Below are 23,627 nucleotides of genomic sequence, written 5' to 3'. Positions count from 1 at the left end.
CAGAGGCCTTCGTGTAGACTCAGTGCTGCCTGAAAATCCTGCTCCTCCATCCTCTACTTAAAGCATTTCCTCTGAGGTTCATGCCAGCTCTCCAAATTTCTGTCATCTATTCAAGAGTACTATAGATACTTAGGAGTTTGTGCTACTTGCATCGTGGGGTGTTCTCTCATTTTGGGGACAGTAAATAACATACTGAAAAGCAAACACCCTTTGCTTTAACACTGATATCTTGATCCTTAGAAGCCAAGCTTCTTGAAAGTGTAGATTACAGTAGCAGTCCATTTTGGTTACCTCTCCGTTGGTCCTCAGTGACAGTTCAGGACAGAGGAGTGATGATAAGTGCAGGTGCAAGTCTCCGACCAGGTGGGACCCATGGGACCCTGAGCACAGGCGGGGCCGGCTGCAGTCAGGAGCAGATATGCCCAGGAGCAGCAGAGATGTCAGGGCAAACAGGTCGATTGGATTTGGGGAGCTCTGAGAAGTCACACCTCATTGTTCTGTGTTCTCCACTGGAATGGAAAAGGGTTGCTATTGAGTAAGGTAGTGGTGTAGGTAGGATGAGGGTGCTAGGGAGAAGCGATGTTCTCCTGGTCATGAATTAAAGACAATTCAGCAAGGTTAAAATATTTTTTGTATGGAAAGGCTACCCACTGTATGGGAGAGCATAATTGCCAATGATATATCAGATAAGGGGTTAATTTCCAATACATATAGAGTGCTCATACAACTCCACAAAAGGAAGACAAAGAATCCAATTAAAAAATGGGCAGAGGAACTAAATAGACACCTCTCCAAACAGGACATACAAATGGCTAAGAGACATATGAAGAAATGTTCATCATCACTAATCATCAGAGAGATGCAAATCAAAACAACAATGAGGTATCACCTCACACCTGTCAGAATGGCCGCCATCAACAAATCATCAAACAACAAGTGTTGGCGAGGGTGTGGAGAAAAGGGGACTCTAGTGCACTGCTGGTGGGAATGCAGACTGGTGCAGCCACTATGGAAAACAATATGGTGTCACCTCAAAAAACTAAAAATTGATCTCCCATTTGACCCAGTGATCCCACTTCTAGGAATATACCCTACGAAGCATAAAACACCAATCAGAAAGAATATATGTACTCCCATCTTTGTAGCAGCACTATTTACAATTGCTAAGATCTGGAAACAGCCCAAGTGCCCATCAGTAGACGAATGGATTAAAAAGCTGTGGTACATATACACAATGGAGTACTATGCAGCAGTAAGAAAGAAAGATCTCTTATCCTTTGAGACTACATGGAGGGACCTGGAAAGTATCATCCTAAGTGAAACAAGCCAAACAGAGAAAGACAAATTTCATATGATCTCACTGATTTGTGGAATATAATGAACATAACAGTTTGAGGACAATCCCCTAAGGAGTGGGGAGGTGAGAGAGGGATGAACAACAGAATTTATATGCATGTAGGCATGAACAGTGGACATGGACAACAATCGGGGGAAGGGGCAGGGAGGGAAGGGGGAGGGGGGAATCAGTGGGGGGAAAAAGGAGAATCATTTGTAACAAAAATTAATCAATAAAAAAAAAAAAGACTGAATCAAAGGAAAGATTGATAATATATATATATATATATTTTTTGTCACCAGTGCCCAGGTACTCACAGCCAGGCAGGGGTGTATCCTTATTGGGGTGCAGTAGGATAGCATGGAGGGAGGAGAAAGGAACAAGAGAGGTGTGTTACATGGGGAGTTTATAGTCTGGGGTAGGCTGGGTAATGAGGGGTCTGCTGGGAGGTGAGGAAGGCTGTGGGGTCCACACTGAAGGCCCCCAAGAGGGTGAAGGTTGTTTAATCAGAGAGACTAGAAGGAGGGAGCTGGCTGAACCTTGCAGTGTTGAGGTGTTGACAGAGGGGAATGTACAAGCGGACATCATGGAGGGGCAGGTGCTTTCCTTTGGTTGGAGGCATGACCCTGTGCAAGGTGATGCTCAGGTGATCAGGAGGAAAACAACGCTGAGGTCTGAGAGACTCCAGGGTTGACCTAGTGAGGTTTGTGGGCACTGATATCACCAGGTTTCCCAAGAATGAAGACTGAGAGGAGGTAGGTGATTGTGCCAAGGGACCAGAGTGTTCACAGGCTAGGGCCAGCGGTGGGCGGCCAGGGAATTGGCACAGGCCCCACATACGGGGCTGCTAGGTCAATTGGGTAATAGGACCTGAACATCACGTGCCCTCCCATGAAATGACAGTTTGCAATAGGGTCTCAGAAGAAACTTCTAGCTGAGTTTGGCGGGCGAATAGTACCTCCCTCACTATTCACCCAACTGTAGGTCTACAGCCCCTCACTGGAAATGCATCCCCGCCTCCTCTGGGGTGGGTTCTGATATTGTTAGGGTTCCGAGGGCGGGACTAAGGAAGAGGTGGTGGTTGTGTTCTTTTGCAGAGGTCCCTTGGGGTCATCGCAGTTTATTCTAAACATCACTGTCCTTGGGCAAGTGTCCTGATTAATAGTCTGTGGAGGTTTTTTGTTTTGGTAGATTCATCATTAACCAGGAATTTTCTTCGAACACTGAGGACTCCGAGTTTCTATGGACAGCAGGGGGCAGTATGGAAGCCTGAACTCATTTCTACCCCTCCTTTTGTGTTACAAAAAAAGGCTGAGAGCCATTTCCAGGAGAAATGGTTCAATTTTCAGCAGCTGAGCTGGCTTTTTCCTTCCTAGGGCTGAACTGCTCCCTCCTTTGCAGAGCTTACTGAAAACTTGGTGCCTTGGTTCCTTAGCATCATATATTTCTGCTTCTCTGAATGATCTTCCCATTGGTTTTTATTAGTATATTTTTCAGTTTCCCTAGTTGCTCACAACTCCATGTAGGAAATTAGCAGGACTAACATATAATAAAGTAATCTAAACTAGTTTTATCACACCATCAATGACCATTAATAATTTGTGATGCGCCCTGGCTAGTTGCTCAGTGGTTAGAGCGTCGGCCTGGGGTCCAGAGAGACGGGGGTTCGGTTCCCGTTAAGGGCGCGGACCTCGGTTGCAGTTGTCCCAGGCCCTGGTTGGGGGTGGTGACCACTTGGTGTGTCCCTTTCGCGGCGATGTTTCTCTCTCTCTCTCTCTCTCTCTCTCTCTCCCTCCCTCCCCCCCCCCATTCTATCTGAACACAAAATGAAAAAATGTCCTCAGGTGAGGATAAATAAATAGATAAATAATTTGTGATGCATTTCTTTGGTGGTCTTCCCATTCATAAAGGTGCATTGCACACAGAATGAGATTCATATTGCATTGTGAATCAGCTTTTATTAAACTCAGGTTTTTACCATGACTTATCTGTTCTAAAAATCATTTGAAAGGACTGGAAGAATTTTTCTTCATTTCTCTTCTTAGTAGTCTATGTAGTCTTAAACAGTGAAAATGCGATATTTGATAACTGAGAAAGCAGAAAAAAACCTGTGAGTACTATCTCAAAGGGAAACACCATACTGTACTTTCCTAAGGACAGGAGCTCTATTTTTTGCTTTGTATTTGTTTAACATTGTATTTTCAACATAGGAAATCCACTTGTTTTGTGTGTCCTCCAGCGTCCTGACTTTACTGGCCCCATGATGAGCACCAGCTTCTCCCTTCTTCCTGTCCAGTGGGCCTGGGAATTTACAAAACCCACTGAGATTTGTCTTATGTTCACTCTATTATTTTTCCTTCAGGCTATCAAGGAAATTCTTCTGACTCTAGTCATTAGGGAAGACAGAAAAGACAAAAGAGGAGTAGTTACCCACTTTCAACATGATTTGCATATCACCTTCATTTTTACATCCTTGTGATAATTCTGTATGCAATATAGGATTGGGAAGTTTTTATGGTTCATATTTGGTAATTCATATATTTTTTTCATTCAACTTTGCCTGCACTGAACCAAACGTATCTTCCACTACTCCTCCATGGTTTTTGAAATATTTTTAAAAAATGCTGTGAAAACTTTTTGAATAAATCTATGCCCACATTTTAGACAATTTGCCTTGTACAGAATCCTACAAGCTGACACATAGGGCCCATTCCTTTAACCAGGAACATAAGCCAGGGCCTGCAATGTTCTTTCCTATGAATACGGATAATTAAATTTGATAATTAACTAAGCTCAGAGGTGGAATGTGTGTTGTATTGTTTTAAAATGATTTCTTAATATTTGCAAGATTCAATATCAATTTCATATATTTAATACCTATGTCTTTATTTTAAATCTTCCTTGTATAAAAAAATTAATGAGAATTCATACATGGTGATTTAATTATTTTTATTTTTATTTTATCCTCACTCGAGGACACTTTTCCACCTTTTATTCACATAGAGCTGGAGGGAGAGAGAGGAAGTGAGAGAAACATCGACGTGAAAGGGACACATCGAGTGGCTGCCACCCACACGACCCAACCAGGGCTGGGGACAAACTGCAACCGAGGTACGTGCCCTTAGCGGGAACCGAACCTGGGTCTCTCCGGACCGCAGGCCAACGCTCTAACCGCTGAGCCAAACCAGCCAGGGCGATTTAATTATTTTTAAATGGGTACTTAGGAAAATAAGAAAAAATGAGAAATAAGAATTAGAAAAACAAAATGACAAAAAGGATAAAAACAAAATGCTGTTGGCCATAAGTGAAATTAATTCACTAAGTGATTTCCAATGTGCCTTTTTCCTTTTCACTCGGACAGGAATGCTCCTCACCTGGGCCACCCACTCACATCTACTCAGGCCTGCAGCTGTGTCCTGTTCAGACAGACCATCCCAGCTCTGATCACAGACAGAAGACCAGAGAACAGACTGCTCCTTCAGCTCCCTACACAGGCCTTCTTGACTCAATTCCCAAAGTTTGTACATCCCTGGGCTTCCTTTCCAAAAATAATCAGCTGATAAAGAAAGGACTTCATCTTGTCTAACAGGACACTCTGTAAAATACTTACACCAGACCCCAGTTTGCCTTGATTCAAGCCCTGACGACTTAATTTTTTCACTTCTTTTCCCTGCTGTACATTTTTGGTTACTTTCCATAACCCTCAAAATGTAAAAATCAACAAGGCCTACAAAAACAGCTTTCAAAGAACTATTCTGACAGCAGTTGCCATGAGATTACTCCAAGGACCCAAGAGGCATGAAGCTGAACCAATTCCCAGCCATTCCAATGACACATCTGAAACAGCTAAAAGAAACAGAACCCTGAGGAATAACACAGTCATGGACCTGTGTTCTCCTTTCCCTGTACATGGACTTCTCATCCCCTTTTCCTATCCGTGTATTCTCTTCACCTTTCCCTGTACAACCAGCACTTGGCTACATCTAAGAGCTACCTGGTCTTAGAAAGTCAAACATCAACAGAATGAAGCCATTAACTCCTTCGAATCGCTCTTACTAGATTTTTTTCTCCCCAACTACTACCACTAATTTCACTGCAATTTTCTAGCATCCACAGCAAGGAGTTCTACAGGTCCACTTGCATGAATGACAGTCACTAGTGGTGGATAGAAAATTTCAAGGCAAGCACCAGTGTTCCTGACAATGAGATTCCAGGGAACACTCTCCCCAGAGACATCATAGGGCTCCTGTTATACAGACACTCTAAGCAGTGATCTCTCTAGGGAGCAATTTCCCTTCTCATCTGTTAAATGAGGATAATTAGACTAACCCACTAGATAAGGTTTCTGTCATGAATGGTCCACAGTACATGCAAAGGACATAGTGGGGTCCTGACACATAGTTTATACTCAATATATCTCACTCATATGAGTTCACACCACCTAAGAGCACAAGCTGTGAAATCATAATTTCAGGGGGACTAAAGATTTCCCTACATATCTATATTAGAAACAAACTGTGTCTGTGCCAAAAGAATACAGTCACACATACTATAAAGTAACAAATATAGTCAGCGTTCGTTTATCATGGATAATCAGCTGCAGACTCTACTGCCGTAAATGAATGTCCGCGAAGTGGGTGCTTTATTTATACAGTCACCTTCGCCACGTCACGCTTCACCGTTCCCGGCGTCAGTCTATCTCGGATTTTCAAATACGTTACTACACTGGGCAAACCTCCATCGAGTGAAGCCCCGAACGTGGACCCGCGAAGTGGCGAGGGACGACTGCATGAGAAAAAAGTATGACTTGCTATTTGGAAAAAATATAGAAAACTCAAGAAGGAAAACAAAAGGAGTCAAATTTCTATAGAGTTTCTCATTCATCTGATCTTTTCATTACCACAAAGGCAGATATAGTAACTTCACAGCGAGGGGACCTAAGCTTAGAGCTTATTTTTAGTGTCTGCTACTCCTGGGGATGGCCCAGTCAATTCATATTTATAATCACACTCCTCTCCATTCTCCCTTTCATGTCTGCAGAACTGAGCACAGAGGACATCTTAGAGATCATGTAGACAGGGGATATGGAACTCTTTGTCAAAATAAAATAAATGTTTACTGGAATGAATTCCAATACACATACAAAAAAAGAGGAGTTTCTCTACTGGGAGCAGGGTCTGTGCCACCACATCCTTTCCTAAGTGAGCCCCCTGTTCAACCAATTACTTAAGGAAGACTCTTCTGGAAACTGAGGAAACAGTAGGCCCAGACAGCAAAGAAACTTTGCACAAAACAGGAAGGCTCCTAGAGCTGGAACTGGGAGTTCTCTGGAGCCCGGGCCCAAGGCCCTCCAGGAGGAAAATACTAGGGAAGAAGTGCATGTCCCATCAAAGGATGCCTCTATGGTAAAGAAGTTGTCAATATAAATGAGTTCAAATTATTTGTGGACACCAGTGTTTAAAATGAAACTATTTGGGCCTGGCCGGTGTGGCTCAGTGGTTGAGAATCGACCCAGGCACCAAGAGGTCACCGGTTCAGTTTTCAGTCAGGGCACATGCCCAGGTTGTGGGCCCGATCCCAGGTGGGGGGCGTGCAGGAGGCACTTGAGCACTCTCCCATTGATGTTTCTATGTCTCTCTCTATTCTCTCTTCCTCTCTCTCTAAAATCAATAAAGGAAAAAAAATTTTTAATGAAAGTATTTGGTAAGAAACATGGAAAGTTTTTCAGTTCTGTGAGGCCTGCCAAAGCAGCATCAGAAGGATATGTGGGACTTGGGGAGAGAAAGGCCCTTGCAGTCAGACCAGGCTTCCTTCATACACACCACTCACTGTCAGAGGACCCTGTTCCCAACTCCAACAGCATGTCAATCTCTGACCGACCCTCTTAGTACATGTTCAGTGTACTCTCTTTAAAAAAAATTTTTTTCTTTATTGATTTTTAGAAAGAGAGTAAAGGAGAGGGAGCTAAAGAAACATTCATGAGAGAGAACATGGATTGGCAGCTTCCTGCATGCCCCCCACTGGGGATCGGGCCCACAACCTGGGCACATGTTCTGACCAGGAATAGAACAGGTGACCTCTTGGTGCATGGGTTAACGCTCAATCACTGAGCCACACTGGCCTGGCCAGTGTACTCTCTTTTTAATTTTTTTCCCCTTTTTTATTTATTGATTTTAGAGAGAGAGGAAGGGAGACAGAGAGAGAAACATTGATGAGAGAGAACATCAACTGGTGGCCTCCTGCATGCGCCCCACTGGGGATTTGGCCCACAACCTGGGCATATGCCCTGACTGGGAATCGAACCTGCAACCTTTTGGTGCATGAGTCAATGCTCAACCACTGAGCCGCCCTGGCTGGGCACCAGTGTACTCTCTTTATGCACCCTGCCCCTCACCACAGGACACACATCAGCCGTCCAAGGTGGCAGACTAGGGCGACTGCAGTTTTTAACCACTGGTCCAAATCACCTTAGGATGTGCTGCAGAATTGAAGTTCTATGAAGTGAATGTGCTGCAGGCAGGGTCCTTCTGAAAAGACCCCCAATGTATTGACAGGTGATTGTATTGACAGGTGATGAAAACAGGGAGCAACAATAAAAGATGCCCCATCTCTACCAAGGCCATTCTGTGCTACTTCTTGTTCACTTAACTCCCATAGAAGTTTTTATGGAATGAAGGAGAGAGACTTGAAACTGGAAAGACTCAGGCTGTGTCCTGAGTCTATAACCAACAAGCAAAATGTACTTTTGTTAGTCAACTTACTTGGCTGAGGTCAGAAAATCTGATTTCAAGAAATACTAATGACATATGGATCAGATGAATAAATGGTGAAAACATTTCACATATTTCCTGGGCACCCCCTAAGTGCTGGGCCCTCCTGGCGCTGAGGGTAGAGAGCAGCAGACATCACTGCAGCTCCTGCCCTCACGGCCTGGCCTGTGCTGCTGTCTTGGGAACACAGGTCACTGCATCTTCCACTTTACATTACAGAAACTCTCAACAGTTTACAATATGTCTCCAATATTTTTCAGAAAGATAAACTACTTTCCAAAATGTATAGCTGGGTTTTAAAAGAGTAGATTGAAATCTTGATGCAAAAACGAACCTTGCCCTGGCCGGTTTGGCTCAACGGTTAGAGCGTCGGCCTGTGGTCTGGAGACACCTGGGTTCAGTTCCCGCTAAGGGCACGTACCTTGGTTGCAGTTTGTCCCCGGCCCTGATTGGGTTGTGTGGGTGGCGACCACTCGATGTGTCCCTTTCACGTCGATGTTTCTCTCTCTCTCTCTTCCTCTCACTCTATCTGAACAAAATATCGAAAAATGTCCTCCGGTGAGGATAAAAACAAAAAAACGAAACTTAATGCACTTAAAAGCACCTTGTTTTTGATGAAAAATCTCTAAGAAATTTATCACAAAATACTGGGTTATGTTTGTTTGTTTTGTTTTTAATCCTCACCTGAGGACATTTTTGCATTTATCCTCAGGTAGAGTGGGAGGGGGAGAGGGAGGACGAGAGAGAGAAACATGGATGTGAGAGAGACACATCAACTGGCTGCCACCCACAAGATCCCAACCGGGGCAGGCAGGCGACAAACTGCAACCTAGGTACGTGCCTTAAAGAACCTAACCTGGACTCTCGCGGGCCGATGCTCTAACAGCTCAGGCAAACCCGCCACAGCCACAAAATACTGTTAATGGTCAATACTGTGGTTTGAATTACTTCATTATATTTTATATGTCCTCCGGTTTTCCCCAGTGAGGTGTGCATGACTGCCATAACTGAAGTATATGTTCTTATTAAAGGCCCATAAAACTCAAAATGAGTTCGGGAAAGCCAATGACAATTCCCTTCAGAGAAGAGAAGTAAACGTTGCTAAGCAACCTACACAGTAGCTTAGAAGAAAGGACATTTCAAAAGGAAGGTGTTTCCATCTACAAAATAAAAGTTTTCACTGGAGAATTCAATAGAGGAATTACTCTGCGAAGGTGGTTGTTGACCCAGCGGAGGCTCACGTCAAACTTACCACTGATGTAAACACTCCGGCGAGTTTTTTGAATGACGAGGGGCGGGGCAGGAGGCGGCCTGCTGCGTGCACGATGCAACACTGCCCTCTGCCGGCCAGAGCGACAGAAGGCCGGAAACCCAACTACGTATCAATTTTCTGCGACGACGTTCCGTACGGAGTAAGAGACACCCTAGCTAGTGAAGTCAAGCAGGATGATGACCTGTATCAATAAATAAGAAAGAAGCTGCTGAAAAAGTCTAAGGCCATGTCCCTAGTTCTGACCTCGGAACGGCAGCAACAGATCCCGGAGCCAGTGCTGGGCTCCGAGTGGCGCGTTCTGAGCATGCGCTGAGCATTTTGTCGCGGTCGCTGCCGGTCTCTCAGCCAGTGTCCACTGGAGGTTTGGACCAGCGTCCAGGACACGGGATGAGAGCAGGAGTGAGGACGGGGTCTTCCTGCAGACCCAGTGCTACTTACAACCCCTGGCCCTCCCTCCTCACTTGAAAGCCTCTCCTCTGAGGTTCATGCCAACTCTCCCACTGCCATCTGTACAACAGTCCTCAGGACCCTTAGGAATTTCTGGTACCTGCATCTTGGGGTACTGTCTCTTGTTTTGGGCACAGTAGAGAATATACTGAAAATCAAACAAACCTCTGCTTCTAATACCCATGTCTTGATTCTTTGGAGGCCAAGTTTCTTGAAACTAGCCTCCAGTAGCAGTCCCTTTTGGTTACCTCTCTGTTCCTCCTCAGTGACAGTTCAAGACAGAGGAGTGATGATAGGTGCAGAAGCAAAGTCCCCGAGCAGGTGGGACCCATGGGACCCTGAGCACAGGCGGGGCTGGCTGCAGTCAGGAGCAGATACGCCCAGGAGCAGCAGAGATGTCAGGGCAAAACCAGGTCCATTGAGTTTGGGGAGCTCTGAGAAGTCACCCCTCATTGCTCCTGTCTTCTCACTGGAATGGAAGCGTGTTGCTAGTGAGTAAGGCAGCGGTGTAGGTAGGATGAGGGTGATAGAAGCAATGCTCTTCTGTTCATGAATTTAAGACAATTCAGGAGATTAAAATTTTTTGTCACCAGTGCTCAGGTCCTCAAAGACAGGCAGAGTTGTGTCCCATACTGGGGTATAGTAGGATAGTAAGGAGGGAGGGGACAGGAACAAGACAGGTGTGTTAGATGGATAGTTTATAGTCCTGGGTAAGCTGGGTAAGGAGAAGCCTGCAGGAAGGTGAGGAAGGCTGTGGGAGCCACACTGGAGGCCCCTAAGGGGATGAAGGGTGTTGAAGCAGAAAGACTAGAGGTGGGAGCTGGTTGACCCTTACACAGTGTTGAGGTGTTGACAGAGGGGAATGTACAAGTGGAAACTATGGAGGAGCAGGTGGTTTCCTTTGGTTCAAGGCATGACCCTGTGCAAGGTGATGCTCAGGTGATCAGGAGAACATTGAGGTTCAAGAGGCAGGCTCCAGGGTTGACCTAGTCAGGTTCATGGGCACTGGTATCACAAGGAGGTTTTCAAAAAGTGAGTGCTGATAGGAAGTAAGTGATTGTGCCAAGGGACTAGCATAACAAGCTAGGGCTGGTGGCCTGTGACCAGGGAATTCCCACAGACCCCATAGGTGAGGGTGGGGTGGTTTGGGTAGTAAGGCAACAGGACTTGGAAATCAGCAGTCCTGATATAAGATGCCAGTTTTCAGCATGGTCCCTGAGGACACTTCTAGTTTATTCAGGTTCAGAGACTGTGTCACTTTTCCTCCATATGCAGGCATAGAACCCTCCAGTCCAAATAAGGCCCAGATCCTCTGGGGTGGGTTCTGGGATCAGTATATTCCCTGAAACTAGCTCTGATTCCCAGGGCGGGACTAAGGAAGAGATGGTACTTGAGTTGTTTTGCATGGATCCCTTGGAATCCTCTACGCTTTTGCTGAACATCACTGTCATCACAAATGATGTACTGAACCATCTTCTGTCCTGTTTTCTTCTTTCCCTGAAATCCAGGAAAAAACAAAAATACTCTTCCAAGAACAATGGCACTGAGTTTCTGGGGTCAACAGGGGGCAGTATAGAACCAAGAAAACTTTTCTGCCCCTCCTTTTCTGTTTAAAAAAAAGGTTAAAGCCAGTTTTGAGAGAAATGATCATTCTTTCACCACAGCACTGGCGTCTTCCTTCCTGGAGCTTCAGGGCTCCCTCTGCAGAGCTTACTGAAGTCTTGGTCCTTAGCATCATGTTTTTATGCTTCTCTGAATGGTCTTCCCATTGGCTATAATCAGTGTATTTTTCAGTTACCCTAATCACTCACCTCAATGTAGAAAATTTGGCGGACTGATAATCTAAACCAGAGTTTTATCACCCAAAATGACCATTAATAATTTGTGATATGCCCTGGCCAGTTTGGCTCAGCAGGTTAGAGCGTTGGCCAGCGGTCCAGACAGACCCGGGTTTGGTTCCCACTAAGGGCACTTACCTCCTTTGCAGTTTGTCCCTGGTCCAGGTTGGGTCGTGCGCGAAATAGCCACTTGATGTGTCCCTTTCACGTCGGAGTTTCTCTCTCTCCCACTCTATCTGAACAAAAAATGGAAAAATGTCCTCGGGTGAGGATAATAATAATAATAACAACAATAATAATTTGTGATACATTTCTTTAGAGGTCTTCCCATCGATAAAGGTGCATTGCACAGAGAATGAGATTCATATTGCATTGTGACTTCAACAGCTTTTATTAAGCTCAGGTTTTTACCTTATCTGTTCTAAAAATCATTTGAAAGCACATGAAGAATATTTCTTCATTTCTCTTCTTAGTCTCTGTAGTCTTAAATAGTGAATATGTGATATTTGATAACTGAGAAAGTAGAAAAAACCTGTGACTACTATGTCAAAGGGAAATAGCATACTGTAACTTTCCTAAGGACAGGAGCTATATTTTCTGCTTTGTTTTTGTTTAACATTGTATTTTCAGCATAGGAAATCCACTCGTCTTGTCTGTCCTCCAGCATCCTGACTTGGTTGCCCCCATGGGGAGGGCCAAGGGTTCCCTTCTTCCTGTCCAGAGGGCCTGGGAATTTACAAAACCCACTGAGATGTGTCATATGTTCACTCTGATATTTTCCCCTCAGGCTATAAAATAAATTCTTCTGATTGTAGTCATTAGGGAAGATAGAGAAGAAATTAGCCATGGCCCAACCACTTTCAACATGATTTGCATATCACCTTCATTTTTACATCCTGGTGATAGTTCTACATACAATATAGAAATGGAAAGTTTTCATAGTTGATATTCGGTAATTCATGTATTTTATTCAAATTCAATTTTGCCTGTACTGAACCAAATGTATCTTCCACTACTCCTCCATGGTTTTTGAAATATAAAAAATAATGCTGTGAAAACTTTAAAATTAGATGTGTACCCACATTTTAGGCAAATAGCTCTGCACAAAATCATACAAGTTGCCACATATTACCACATTCCTTTAACCAGGAACATAAACCAGGGCTTGCACTGTTGTTTCCTTCCAGTACTGATAATTAAATTGGATAATTTGCTAAGTTTAGAGGTAAAATGTATGTCAGATCATTTAAAAATAATCTTGATTTTGAGAAATGCTAATAATATATGGATCAAAAAAGTAAGTGGTGAAAACATTTCACATATTTCCTGGGCACCCCCTAAGTGCTGGGCCCTCCTGGTGCTGAGGGTAGAGAGCAGCAGACATCACTGCAGCTCCTGCCCTCACGGCCTGGCCTGTGCTGTGGTCTTGGGAACACAGGTCACTGCATCTTCAACTTCACATTTACAGAAACTCTCAACAGTTTGCAGTATGTCTCCTTTATTTCTCAAGAGGATAGCTAAAAGCATAAAATGACTTTCAAAAATGTATAACTAAGTTAAAAAATAAGAAGTTGAAGTCATAATTCAAAAACGAACCATAAGGCTGGCCAGTATGGCTCAGTGGTTGAGCACAGACCCATGCACCAAGACGGGGCAGGTTCGATTCCAAGGTCAGGGCACATGCCCAGGTTGTGGGACAAAAACCCAGTGGAGGGCAAGCAGGGGACAGCCAACTGATGTCTTCTTTCATCACTGTTTCCATGTCTCTCTCCCTCTCCGTTCCTAAAATCAATAAAGAAAAAAAAAAGTATATATAAAAATAAGAATCATGGCAGGCCAGTGTGGCTCAGCGGTTGAGCATGGACCCATGCACCAAGAGGTCACTGGTTCAATTTCTGGTCAGGGCACATATCCAGGGTGTGGGACAGATCTCCAGTGGGGGGCATGCAGGAGGCAGCCAATGGATGTTCCCTTTCTGATGTTTCTGTCTCTCTCCCCTTCTCCCTTCCGCTCTCTCCAAAAGCAGTAAAGAAAAAGAAAAAAGAAACTTAATATATACAAAAGGAACTTTGTTTTTGAGAGAAAAATCTCTAAAAAGTTGATCACAAAATATTAATGGTGAATATTGGGAGAAGGGGAGGTGGTTCGAATTATCACTGTATTTCACATGCGGTTTGCGTGACTGCCATCACTGAAGTACATATTCATAAAGGCCCATAAAACCGAAAATGACTTCGGGAAAGCCAATGACAATCCCATGCAGAGAAAAAGAAATAAATGTCGCTGCGCAATCTCGGCAGGCGCTTCCAGGAAAAGGCGATCTGAAAAGCACAGTGTTTCTGTGTTTAAAAGCCAAGTTTTACTGCTGAAGCCAGGGAAGGAGCCTGTTGGTCAAGGTGGCTGCTGAGCCAGTTCAGACCCAGCACACACCTACCCCGGATGTCAGAAGCCCCAGGAAGTTTTTTGAAGCAGGAAGGGCGGGGGAGCGGCGGGCGGGCGCGTGCACGAAGCACCACTGCCCCCTGCCGGCCAGAGAAAGCGAGGATCGCGACTCGAAAGAAAAATCCATTTTCAGCGCAGACGCTCAGAGCTAAGTAAGAGATCCTGTTGCTGGTGGAGTCACAAGCGATGCTGAGCAGTATGAATAAATGAAAAAGAATGTGCCAAAAGGGCCCAGCAAGGCCATGTCCCTAGCGCGGCCTCGGAACCACAGCCACAGGGGCCCCAGTCCAGGCCACAGCACAATGGCCGCCAGGAGCCTGCATGGCTCCCAATGGTGCGTTGTGAGCATGCGCGCTGGTGGCCAGTGAGGGTTCTGCCAGTCCCCTGAGAGTGTCTACAGGAGGGTTTGTCCAGGGTCCTGCTGCAAAGTGTCAGCTGCAGGACCGGACCTGTGCTGTGCAGGTTCTGTCATCCTGCTGAGCCCGGCGCCCCAGTGCCCCAGCTGTGTCATCAGTACCCGTCCCCTGTTCATCCACCTCCCGGCCCCTCTCCAGTCTTGAATAAGTCTGTCCTGAGCAATGTTCTCCCTTGCTGGTCACTCCTTGGAACCTTTCAGGTGACCCTGGCCCCAGGAGCCTGACAGGCAACAAGGAGGCTGCACTTCCTCAGGTAGGTTCTTTATTTCTGCCCCATCCTGCATCCACTGTCCAGGGTCATGTTTGGGCATCAGGGAGCCCCAAGCCCTCCATGATAACCATTTCTAGCATTCTCTTGTCTCATCGCCTCAAACCATGCCGTTCCTCCAGCTTCCTTCCCCTAATCCTCCGTTCAGACACCCTTCAGCTCCCAGGGGTCCTTGGTGTGGGCCCACAGCCTTCCACACCTTCCATCAGCCTTGTCCTTACCCAGCTTACCAGGGCTATAAACTCCCCTCTAACACACATCCTTGCTCCTTTCCACCCCCTCCACACTCCTGCTGTGCCCAACCAGGCACACATCCCAACCTGTATCTGAGCACATGAGCACTGAAGACAACAGTTTAATTCTTACTTTTGGTAAATCCATAGCTAGAAGGGCATCGGTTCTCGCTTTCACCCTCATTCTACCAACACCACTGCCTTACTTACTAGCAAACCCTCTTCCATTCCAATGACCTCCCTTCATGATTTCTGCAGAACACAGAAGCAGTGAGGTAGGGCTGCAAACCTGGCATTCTCTGCTGTCCCTGAGATTCCTGCTCCTCACTGCAGCCAGCCCTCACCTGTGCTCAGGAGCCCGTGCCTTCTGCTCAGGGACTTTCCTCCTGCATGTAATCATCTCCTGAAATATCACCTGCTGTTTGTACTTGGGACCATCTCACAACTAATGAGGGAAACCCAACCCCCTTTCCCACATGTCATTCTGCACGTACTGGCACATTAATGGATGATTTTCCGAGGTAAAGTGCTTCAACTTCTCCTGAGACCATTTGCTCCTCAGTCCCCTTTAGTAATGGCCTTAGCGCCTATCACTGCGCTGCAACTGGTCTACTGAGGGCCACCATTAATGTCCCCATTTTCTGACCCCACAATCGCTTTTCTATACTCACCTTAGATAGCCGCTCTGCCCTCTCAGGCACATTTACTCAGTCCATTCTCTACCACCCTATTTTTTTTATCTATTTTGGAAAGAAGGAAGGATTTTGTGCCAACATATTCTCCTGTTGTTCTCAACAAGTACACACTGCACAGTCTGCCCTGTGGACATGGGTAGAGTGTGTGACATCTTGCATCTGCACGTAAGAGAAGCCAGAGAAAAGAGCATCAGGTTCAGTTACAGGAGAACGATCTACAGACACAATGGCAGGCAGGGATCAGACACCCCAGTGAAGGGTGGTGAGTGAAGAAGGAGGAGGAGGAGCTCCAGGTAAAAGTGTAACACCTGACTCACTCGAGGGACAAACAGGAGGACACTGTACAGTGATCCAGCGGTCTCTTTGCGCAGAGGGCCTCTGGAGTTTAGGAACATAGCTTTCTGGACCGAATCTTGGTTCCTGTTGTGCTGTAGGTGAGACCCCAGGGAACTGCAGTCCTTGAAGGGGGATGTAGAAGGTGGCTGACCCAAGCCGGGGGTTCCGGAGGGAAGCCTAAAGAGGCAAGGGGGAAATGACCCTATGACTGAGGCTGTGCAGTGGGCACTCCTGTCCAGGGTGGTATGGATGCCACACCGACTCAGAGGGGTCGGCACAGTTATGTGAAAATGAGTCGGCAATGGAGCCCCAGTTCCTGACCAAGAGGCCAGAGTCAGAAATGCATGCATCATGCACGGAGAGCTTCCCCTGTTGGATCTTGGCGACAGGGGTCACCATTTCCATGAAGACCACGGAGGGCAAAGTGAGCTGCAGCGGTGTGTCAAAGACCCCTGTCCTCACAGACACACAAACCACACATGCAAGGCCCTTCCCCAATGTGGAAGGAAGTGGGGATGTGGGGAAGGAATCTGAGCGTGAGCATTATCACTAAGAGTCACTGAGCATTTGTATACATGGAACATTCACGTTTGCATCTCAGCACACTTAGCAGATCAGAAGCAAACTCAGAGTTCCTGTCCTCCCCTTCATTCCAGCTCAGAGGGCGGGCTCTGCCCAGGAAGATCAGCGCCATCAGGCAGAATGAAGAAACCAAAGTGCGCTGCAGCCTGGGGAGCAGCAGTGAACCTGGGATGTCAGCACACCATCCCCACAGGTCCCCCTGTGCCCACCTTCCCATCTGTTCCTGGGAGAGGAGGCCTTGGGGTCCTGGCCTCCCCCTCTCTGTGACCCAGGACAACGTCTAGCATGCCATCAGCAGACCCCCACAACATCACAGAAAGAGGAGAGGCGCAGCCAGACTCACGGGGTGCAGGAGCTGATGAGGGTTGTCACTGAGGTGAGCAGGGTCCCTCAGGGCCGTCCTTGCCTCCACAGGCGATGCCAGGCTCCTCCTTTAAGGACACAGGCCTTCACTTTAAGCAGGACTTGAAGCTTCAGAAAGGTTTCCAGAGTCAGAAAGTAAATAATTTTAAGAGGAGAATGTAGTGTTTTCCTTCTTATTTCTTTCAAAGGTGAATCTTGCCCGTGTCCTCCCTAGAGTTGAGAAGCCGGGGTGAGAATCCCAGTTGTGGCTGTCACACCAGGCGTATTTCCCACGATCTCTTGCAAATGCCTCTGTGTCCTCAGAGAATCTATTATTCAAGGGGGACCTGCCCTTGTCTCCCACACATCGGGGCCCTGAGCACAGGCACTGCCTTTTGTCCAGGGGGAGCAGCGATCAAACCCTCCTCGTGACGGGCAGGTCTCAGGTCTCCTCTTATGGGAAAGTGTGTTGTCCCCAGGGGAGAGCCCACAGAATAATGCAAAACCACAAGTACATGTCAGAATCAGGGTCAGGTGTCACAGGCCTACTTTACACAAACTATGTGACTTAGAAACATCTACATCCCCATTGCCTTGTATGGTTCTTTTACTGAGAAAGTTGTACCCTCTGCCCCCTTCATCTTAAGGAGACTGAATTCTTTTGAAGTCCTAGAGTTTCTCAAGAGGAAATCAGGGACTAGTCCTAAAGAAGCCACCAGTGTCCTGTTGTCTCACCCTGCTGACCTAAAGGGGTCAAACTGTAGGAAGGGCTTCGTTCTATTTCCACAGTCATGTCCCACATCATCCCCTTTCCTCATCTGTTGCTGTCTCAGCTCTGACCCTACCCTCCCTGACCTCCAAAACACGTTACGGAGCTTTAGACAGACAGGGATTCCTGCACAAAGACCCTGAGTTCTTACAGTGCTGGCTGTGGCCAGGTGGCAATGACACAAATCTGTGGATGAACCCTGCTCCTTCACCAGAGGAGGAGCAGGGTTTCATGGTGACCTGAGCTCTGTGGCCCTCGGGTAAAATACTTGAAAAGTCCAGTCAGGTTTCTCCTTGCACTTCTGACAACCCGCCCTGCCTGTTTGGTGATCTGGGGCTAGATGGATACCCCACCTCTGCAGGGGCTATATTCAAGAGGGGGTTCTTTTCTCTTGCTCCATGGCCTGGCCCCCGTTCCTCATCTGAGGTTTCCTAAAGCACATTCTCATCATCACCAGATATGAGTGATCGAGGGCAATCTCATCCACAGGGCTTAGATTTGGAGATGCTTTACATGTATCCAAGTCTAGGACACAGAGAAGACAAATCTCTTGTAGCTTCTCATACCTTCCTAGGCTTCTATGGTCCTGAAACAAGAAATGTCCTTGCAGAGGACACTTTGTCTGAATCTCAAGGCTCTTCAAATGCCCCCGTCTCCAGCTCCTGCCATCACCCCACAGCAAGCCCCCTGCATCCAGCACCCTCAGCACAGGACTGCAGTCTGGTCCTCCAGTGTGACTCATTTCCCTCTTATACCACCTTGGCCACAACTGCCCAAGCTTTCCTCGCTTTCTGTGTTAACTCAATCTTGTTACCCCCAACTCGACCGATTTAGGCTTTTTACTAGGAAGAGGTAGTATCTCCTCACCCACAGCTCTGTGGTTACAGGGTAAGAATGGGCGTGGCAGTGAGGGCGGGTCTCCCTGCAGTCCCAGTGCTGCTTAGAATCCCCGCTCCTCCCTCCTCAACTTAAAGCATCTCCTCTGAGCTTCATGCCAACCTCCAACCCCGTGTCATCTATTCAACAGTCATCAGGACCCTTAGGAATTTCTGGTACCTGCAGCACAGGGTGTTCTCTCTTGTTTTGGTCACAGTAAAGAACATACTGAAAATCAATCAGCCCTCTGCTACTAATGCCGGTGTCTTAATTCCTTGGAAGCCAAGCTTCATGAATGTGTAGACTCCAGTAGCAGTCCCTTTTGGTTACCTCTGTTCCTCCTCAGTGACAGTTCAGGACAGAGGAGTGATGATAAGTGCAGGAGCAAAGTCCCCGAGCAGGTGGGACCCATGGGACCCTGAGCACAGGCGGGGCTGGCTGCAGTCAGGAGCAGATACGCCCAGGAGCAGCAGAGATGTCAGGGCGAAACCAGGTGGACTGGGTTTGGGGAGCTCTGAGAAGTCACCCCTCATTGCTCCTGTCTTCCCACTGGAATGGAAGAGGGTTGCTAGTGAGTAAGGCAGTGGTGTAGGTAGGATGAGGGTGACAGTGAGGAGCAATGCTCTCTTGTCGTGAATTTAAGACCATTCAGTAGGTTGAAAAGTTTTGTCATCAATGCTCAGGTCCTCACATACAGGCTGGGTTGTGTCCCTTATTGGGGCAGAACAGGAGAGGGGAGAAAACAGTAAGAAAGGGGTAGTCTAGCCCTGGCCAGTGTGGCTCAGCATTTAGAGCGTCAATCCTGTGGACTGAAGGGTGTTGGGTTCAATTCCAGTCAAGGGCACGTACTTGGGTTGCAGGTTCGATCATGGCCCAGGTTGGGACATGCTGGAGGCAACTTGTGGATATTTCTGTCATTCTCTGTGTGTGTGTGTTCCTCTCCACTCCATCCCCTCCACTCTCTCTAAATATCAGGGGAAGATATCCTGCGGTGAGGATTTGCAAGCACAAAAAAACTACAAATCAACAAGCAAAAAATCCTAAGGGTTAGTTTATAGCCCTTGATAGACTGGATAAGGCAGGGCCTGCGGGAAGATGAGGAAGGCTGTGGGGTCCACATTGGAGGCCCCCAAACTTTGAAGGTTGTTTAAGAAGAGACTAGAAGGAGGGAGCTGGTTGACTTTTGTAGAGTGTTGAGGTGCTGACAGAGGGGAATGTACAAGTGGACACCACGGAGGGTCAGGTGGTTTCCTTTGGTTCAAGGCAGGAAGGTGAGGTAGGTGATGCTCAGGTGATGAGGAGAGAAGAACACTGAGGTCAGAGAGACTCCAGGGTTGACCTACTGAGGCTCATGGGTATTGATATTACCAGGAGGTTTCACAAGAATGAAGGCTGAGAGGAGGTAGGTGATTGTGCCAAGGCACCATCGTGTTCATAGGCTAGGGTCACCAGGGAATTGGTACACACCCCATAAGTGGGGCAACTATGGCAGTGGGGCCATAGGACCTGGACATCATATCCCTGACTTCAGCTGACAGTGTACAACAAGGTCTCAGGGGGACCATCTAGCTGCGTGGAGCTGGGCACTAGCACTGCCCTCACTTTTGGCCCTAGTGCAGGTCTAGAGGCCTGCAAAGGAAATGCATCTCTGAGTCCTTTCTGGTGGCTTCTGAGACCTGAGCCTTCTGCCACTGTTGCTCTGGTTCCGAGGCGGGACTAAGAAAGAGGTGGTGCTTGAGTTGTTTTGCTAGGGGTCTCTTGGGCTCATCCTTGCTGTTTTTTGTGCGGTTTTTTTTTAATCCTCACCCAAGGACATTTTTCCATTTTTTGGTTCAGACAGAGTGGGAGGGAGAGAGAGAGAATCATCAACGTAAAAGGGACACATCAAGTGGCTGCCACCCGCACAACCAACCAGGGCCGGGGACAAACTGCAACCAAAGTATGCGCCCTTAATGGGAACTGAACCCGGGTATCTCTGGACCACAGGCTGATGCTCTAACTGCTGAGCAAACTGGTCAGGGCATCCTTGCTGTTTTTGAAAATATACATTTTTTGTTTCTTTCTTTTATAATATTTTTTCTTTATTATTATTATTTCTTTCTATTTATCATTCGATAGTGTGGGAGTTATGGAGAGAGAGACTGAGAAAACCATCGATGTGATAGAGCCACACTGACTGTCTGTGTCACGCAGGCAGGCCTGACTAGGGCCTGGGACAAACCAAAGCCCAGGTAAGAAACCATGGTAAATGCCTTGGACCAAAATCGAACCTGTGACTTATTTGTCCCCAGGCCGAGACTCTAACCACTGAGATAACCAGCCATAATCCTTGCTTTTTTGGAGCACCACTGCTATTAATTATGGTGTCCTAAGAAATAGTCTGTCGTGTTCTTTGTAAATTCATTAGAAAAATAGAATTTTCTGCAAAGGATAATGGCTCTGAGTTTCTCTGATCAGCAGGGGGCAGTGTGGATCCACGAAATATTTTCTTCCCCTCCTTTCCTGTTTGAAAAAAACCATCTGGGGAAGAATTGGCCCATTGTTTCTGCAAGGGAGCTGCTGGCTTCTTCCTGGGGTAAACTGTTCCACTGTAGAGCTTACTGAAAACTGGGAGCCTTGTGTGCTCAGCATGTATTTCTGGTTCTCACAATGGGCTTCCCATTGGCTTTAATCAGTAGATTTTTCAGTTACCTGAGCCGCTCAGGCCTCCATGTAGGAAAGCTGAAGGACTGATAAATTATAGTAAGGTAACCTAAACCAGTTTTATCATGCACCAAAGACCAGTCATAATTTGTGATACATTTCTTTAGAGGTCTTCCCATCCATAAAAGTGCATTGCACACAGAATGAGGTTCATATTGCATTGTGACTTCAACCTCTTTTATTTTATTTATTTATTTATTTTATCCTCACCCGAAGACATTTTTCCTGTTTTTGTTCAGCTAGAGTGGGAGGGAGAGAGAGAGAGAGAGAGAAACATCAATGTGAAAGGGACACATGGAGAGGCTGCCTCCCGCACGACCCAACCAGGGCCAGGGACAAACTGCAACCGAGGTACGTGCCCTTAGCGGGAACCGAACCTGGGTCTCTCAGGACCACAGGCTGACGCTCTAACCGCTGGGCAAAACCAGCCAGGGCAACATCTTTTATTAAACTCAGGTTTTTAGCATGAGTTATCTGTTCTAAAAATCATTTGTAAGGACTTGAAGAATTTTTACTCATTTCTGTTCTTATTTGTCTATTTAATCTTAAACAGTGAAAATTCGATATTTGATGACTCATAGAGAAACCAGAAGTAATCTGTGACTCTTATCTCAAAGAGAAATACAATACTGTAACTTTGCTAAGGACAGGAGCTGTATTTTTTTGTTTGTTTTGCTTAACACTGTATTTTCAGCATAGGAAATCCACTTGTCTTGTCTGTCCTCCAGCATCCTGACTTGGTTGCCCCCATGGGGAGGGCCAGTCCTGTCCAGCGGGCCTGGGAATTCACAAAGCCTGCTGAGATTATTCATATATTTGCTTCATTATTTTTCCCTCAGGGCATACAGAAAATTCTTCTGATTGTAGTCATTTGGGAAGACAGAAACCCCAAAAGAAAACAAGAGTAATCACCCATGGCCGAACCACTTTCAACAAGATTTGCAGACCACCTTCATTTTTACATCCTTGTGGTAGTTCTGTATACAATATGGAGTTGGGAAGGTTTTAGGGTTGACATTAGGTAATTCATACTTTTTTTTTTTCAAATTTAACGTAGTCTGTACTGAACCAAATGTATTTTCTGCTACTTCCACATGATTTTTGAAATATAAGAAATAATGGTATGACAAACTTTTTGAAGAAATCTATGCTCAGATTTTAGACAATTTGCCTTGCACAGAATCCTACAAGTTCACCTATCCTACCACATTCCTTTAACCAGGAACAAAGCCAGGGCCTGCTCTGTTGTATCCTGTGAATACTGAGGATTCTCTCTGATAATTTGCTATGTTCACAAGTGAAATATATGTTGTATTGTTTTAAAATAATTCTTAGTATTTGTGGGATTCAGTATCCTTTCATATATTTAATACCTATATATTGATTGTGTATTTTACTTATGTAAAACAATTGATGAGAACTCATATAAGGAGATTTAATAAATGTTTACATTAGTAGTTAAGAAAATAAGAAAAAAGAAGAATTAAGAATTAAAAAGCAAAATCAAAATGGGAAAAAAATGATTCTAGACATAAGTGAAATTAATTCACTAAGTGATTTCCAATGTGCCTTTTTTCTTTTCACTCTGACAGGAATGCTCCTCACCTGGGCCACCCACTCACATCTACTCAGGCCTGCAGCTGTGTCCTGTTCAGACAGACCATCCCAGCTCTGATCACAGACAGAAGACCAGAGAACAGACTGCTCCTTCAGCTCCCTACACAGGCCTTCTTGATTCAATACTGGAACTTTATACATCCCTGGGCTTCCTCTCTGAAAAGAATCAGCTGATAAAGAAAAGACTTTATCTTGGCCAGAAGGTTCACCTTGTCTAAGAGGATATAGTGAAAAATACTCACTTCAGACCCTAGTTTTCCTTGCTTTAAGATCTGTCTTATTACATTTTTTTTTCACTTCTCCTCCCTGCTGTACCTTTTTGGTTCATTCCTATTACCCTCAAAGTGTAAAAATCAACAGGCGTACAAAACCAGCTTTGAAAGAACTCCTCTGACGGCTGCTGGAATGCGATCGCATCAAGGACCCAAGAGGCATGAAGCTGAATTCCCAGGCAATCCAACGACACACTGTGACAGCTAAAGGAAACGGAACCCTGAGGAATACCACAGTCATGGCCCTGTCTTCTCCGTTCCCTGTACAACATCAAGTTGGCTATAGCTCAGAGTTATCTGGTCTTAAGGAGAGAAACATCAGCTGAATGAAGCCAGTAACCTCTATCTGAGTCGCTCTTACTAGATTTTTCTCATGTTCCACCACCATTTTCCAGCATGCAAAGCAAAGGGT

The 23,627-nt window shown here is 46.0% G+C and overlaps 1 long non-coding RNA gene across 11 annotated transcripts in view; it reads right to left on the bottom strand.

The window, feature by feature from the left end:
• Positions 1–6,106: 6,106 nt before the first annotated feature.
• LOC118635844 overlaps positions 6,107–23,627 on the bottom strand; it is a 39,798-nt gene continuing 22,277 nt past the window's right edge. For 6 of the 11 annotated variants that reach the window (XR_004960563.1, XR_004960562.1, XR_004960571.1 and 3 more), the window contains 4 exons: positions 16,980–17,107; positions 10,075–10,295; positions 9,359–9,560; positions 6,107–6,121 (listed from right to left, as the gene is read on the bottom strand). This is a non-coding gene — a long non-coding RNA (uncharacterized LOC118635844). Of the gene's footprint in view, positions 6,122–9,358; positions 9,561–10,074; positions 10,296–11,882; positions 11,901–13,431; positions 13,447–15,694; positions 15,878–16,979; positions 17,108–17,190; positions 17,210–18,962; positions 19,173–23,627 lie in introns of those variants that run through there. The other 5 variants (XR_004960565.1, XR_004960566.1, XR_004960569.1 and 2 more) reach the window with 5 other exon arrangements.

This window comes from Molossus molossus, unplaced genomic scaffold, assembly GCF_014108415.1.
Source record: "Molossus molossus isolate mMolMol1 unplaced genomic scaffold, mMolMol1.p scaffold_m16_p_2, whole genome shotgun sequence".
Lineage (NCBI taxonomy): Eukaryota > Metazoa > Chordata > Mammalia > Chiroptera > Molossidae > Molossus > Molossus molossus.
Note: the sequence above shows the minus strand (reverse complement) of the source record. Positions and strands in the feature narration are given on the sequence as shown.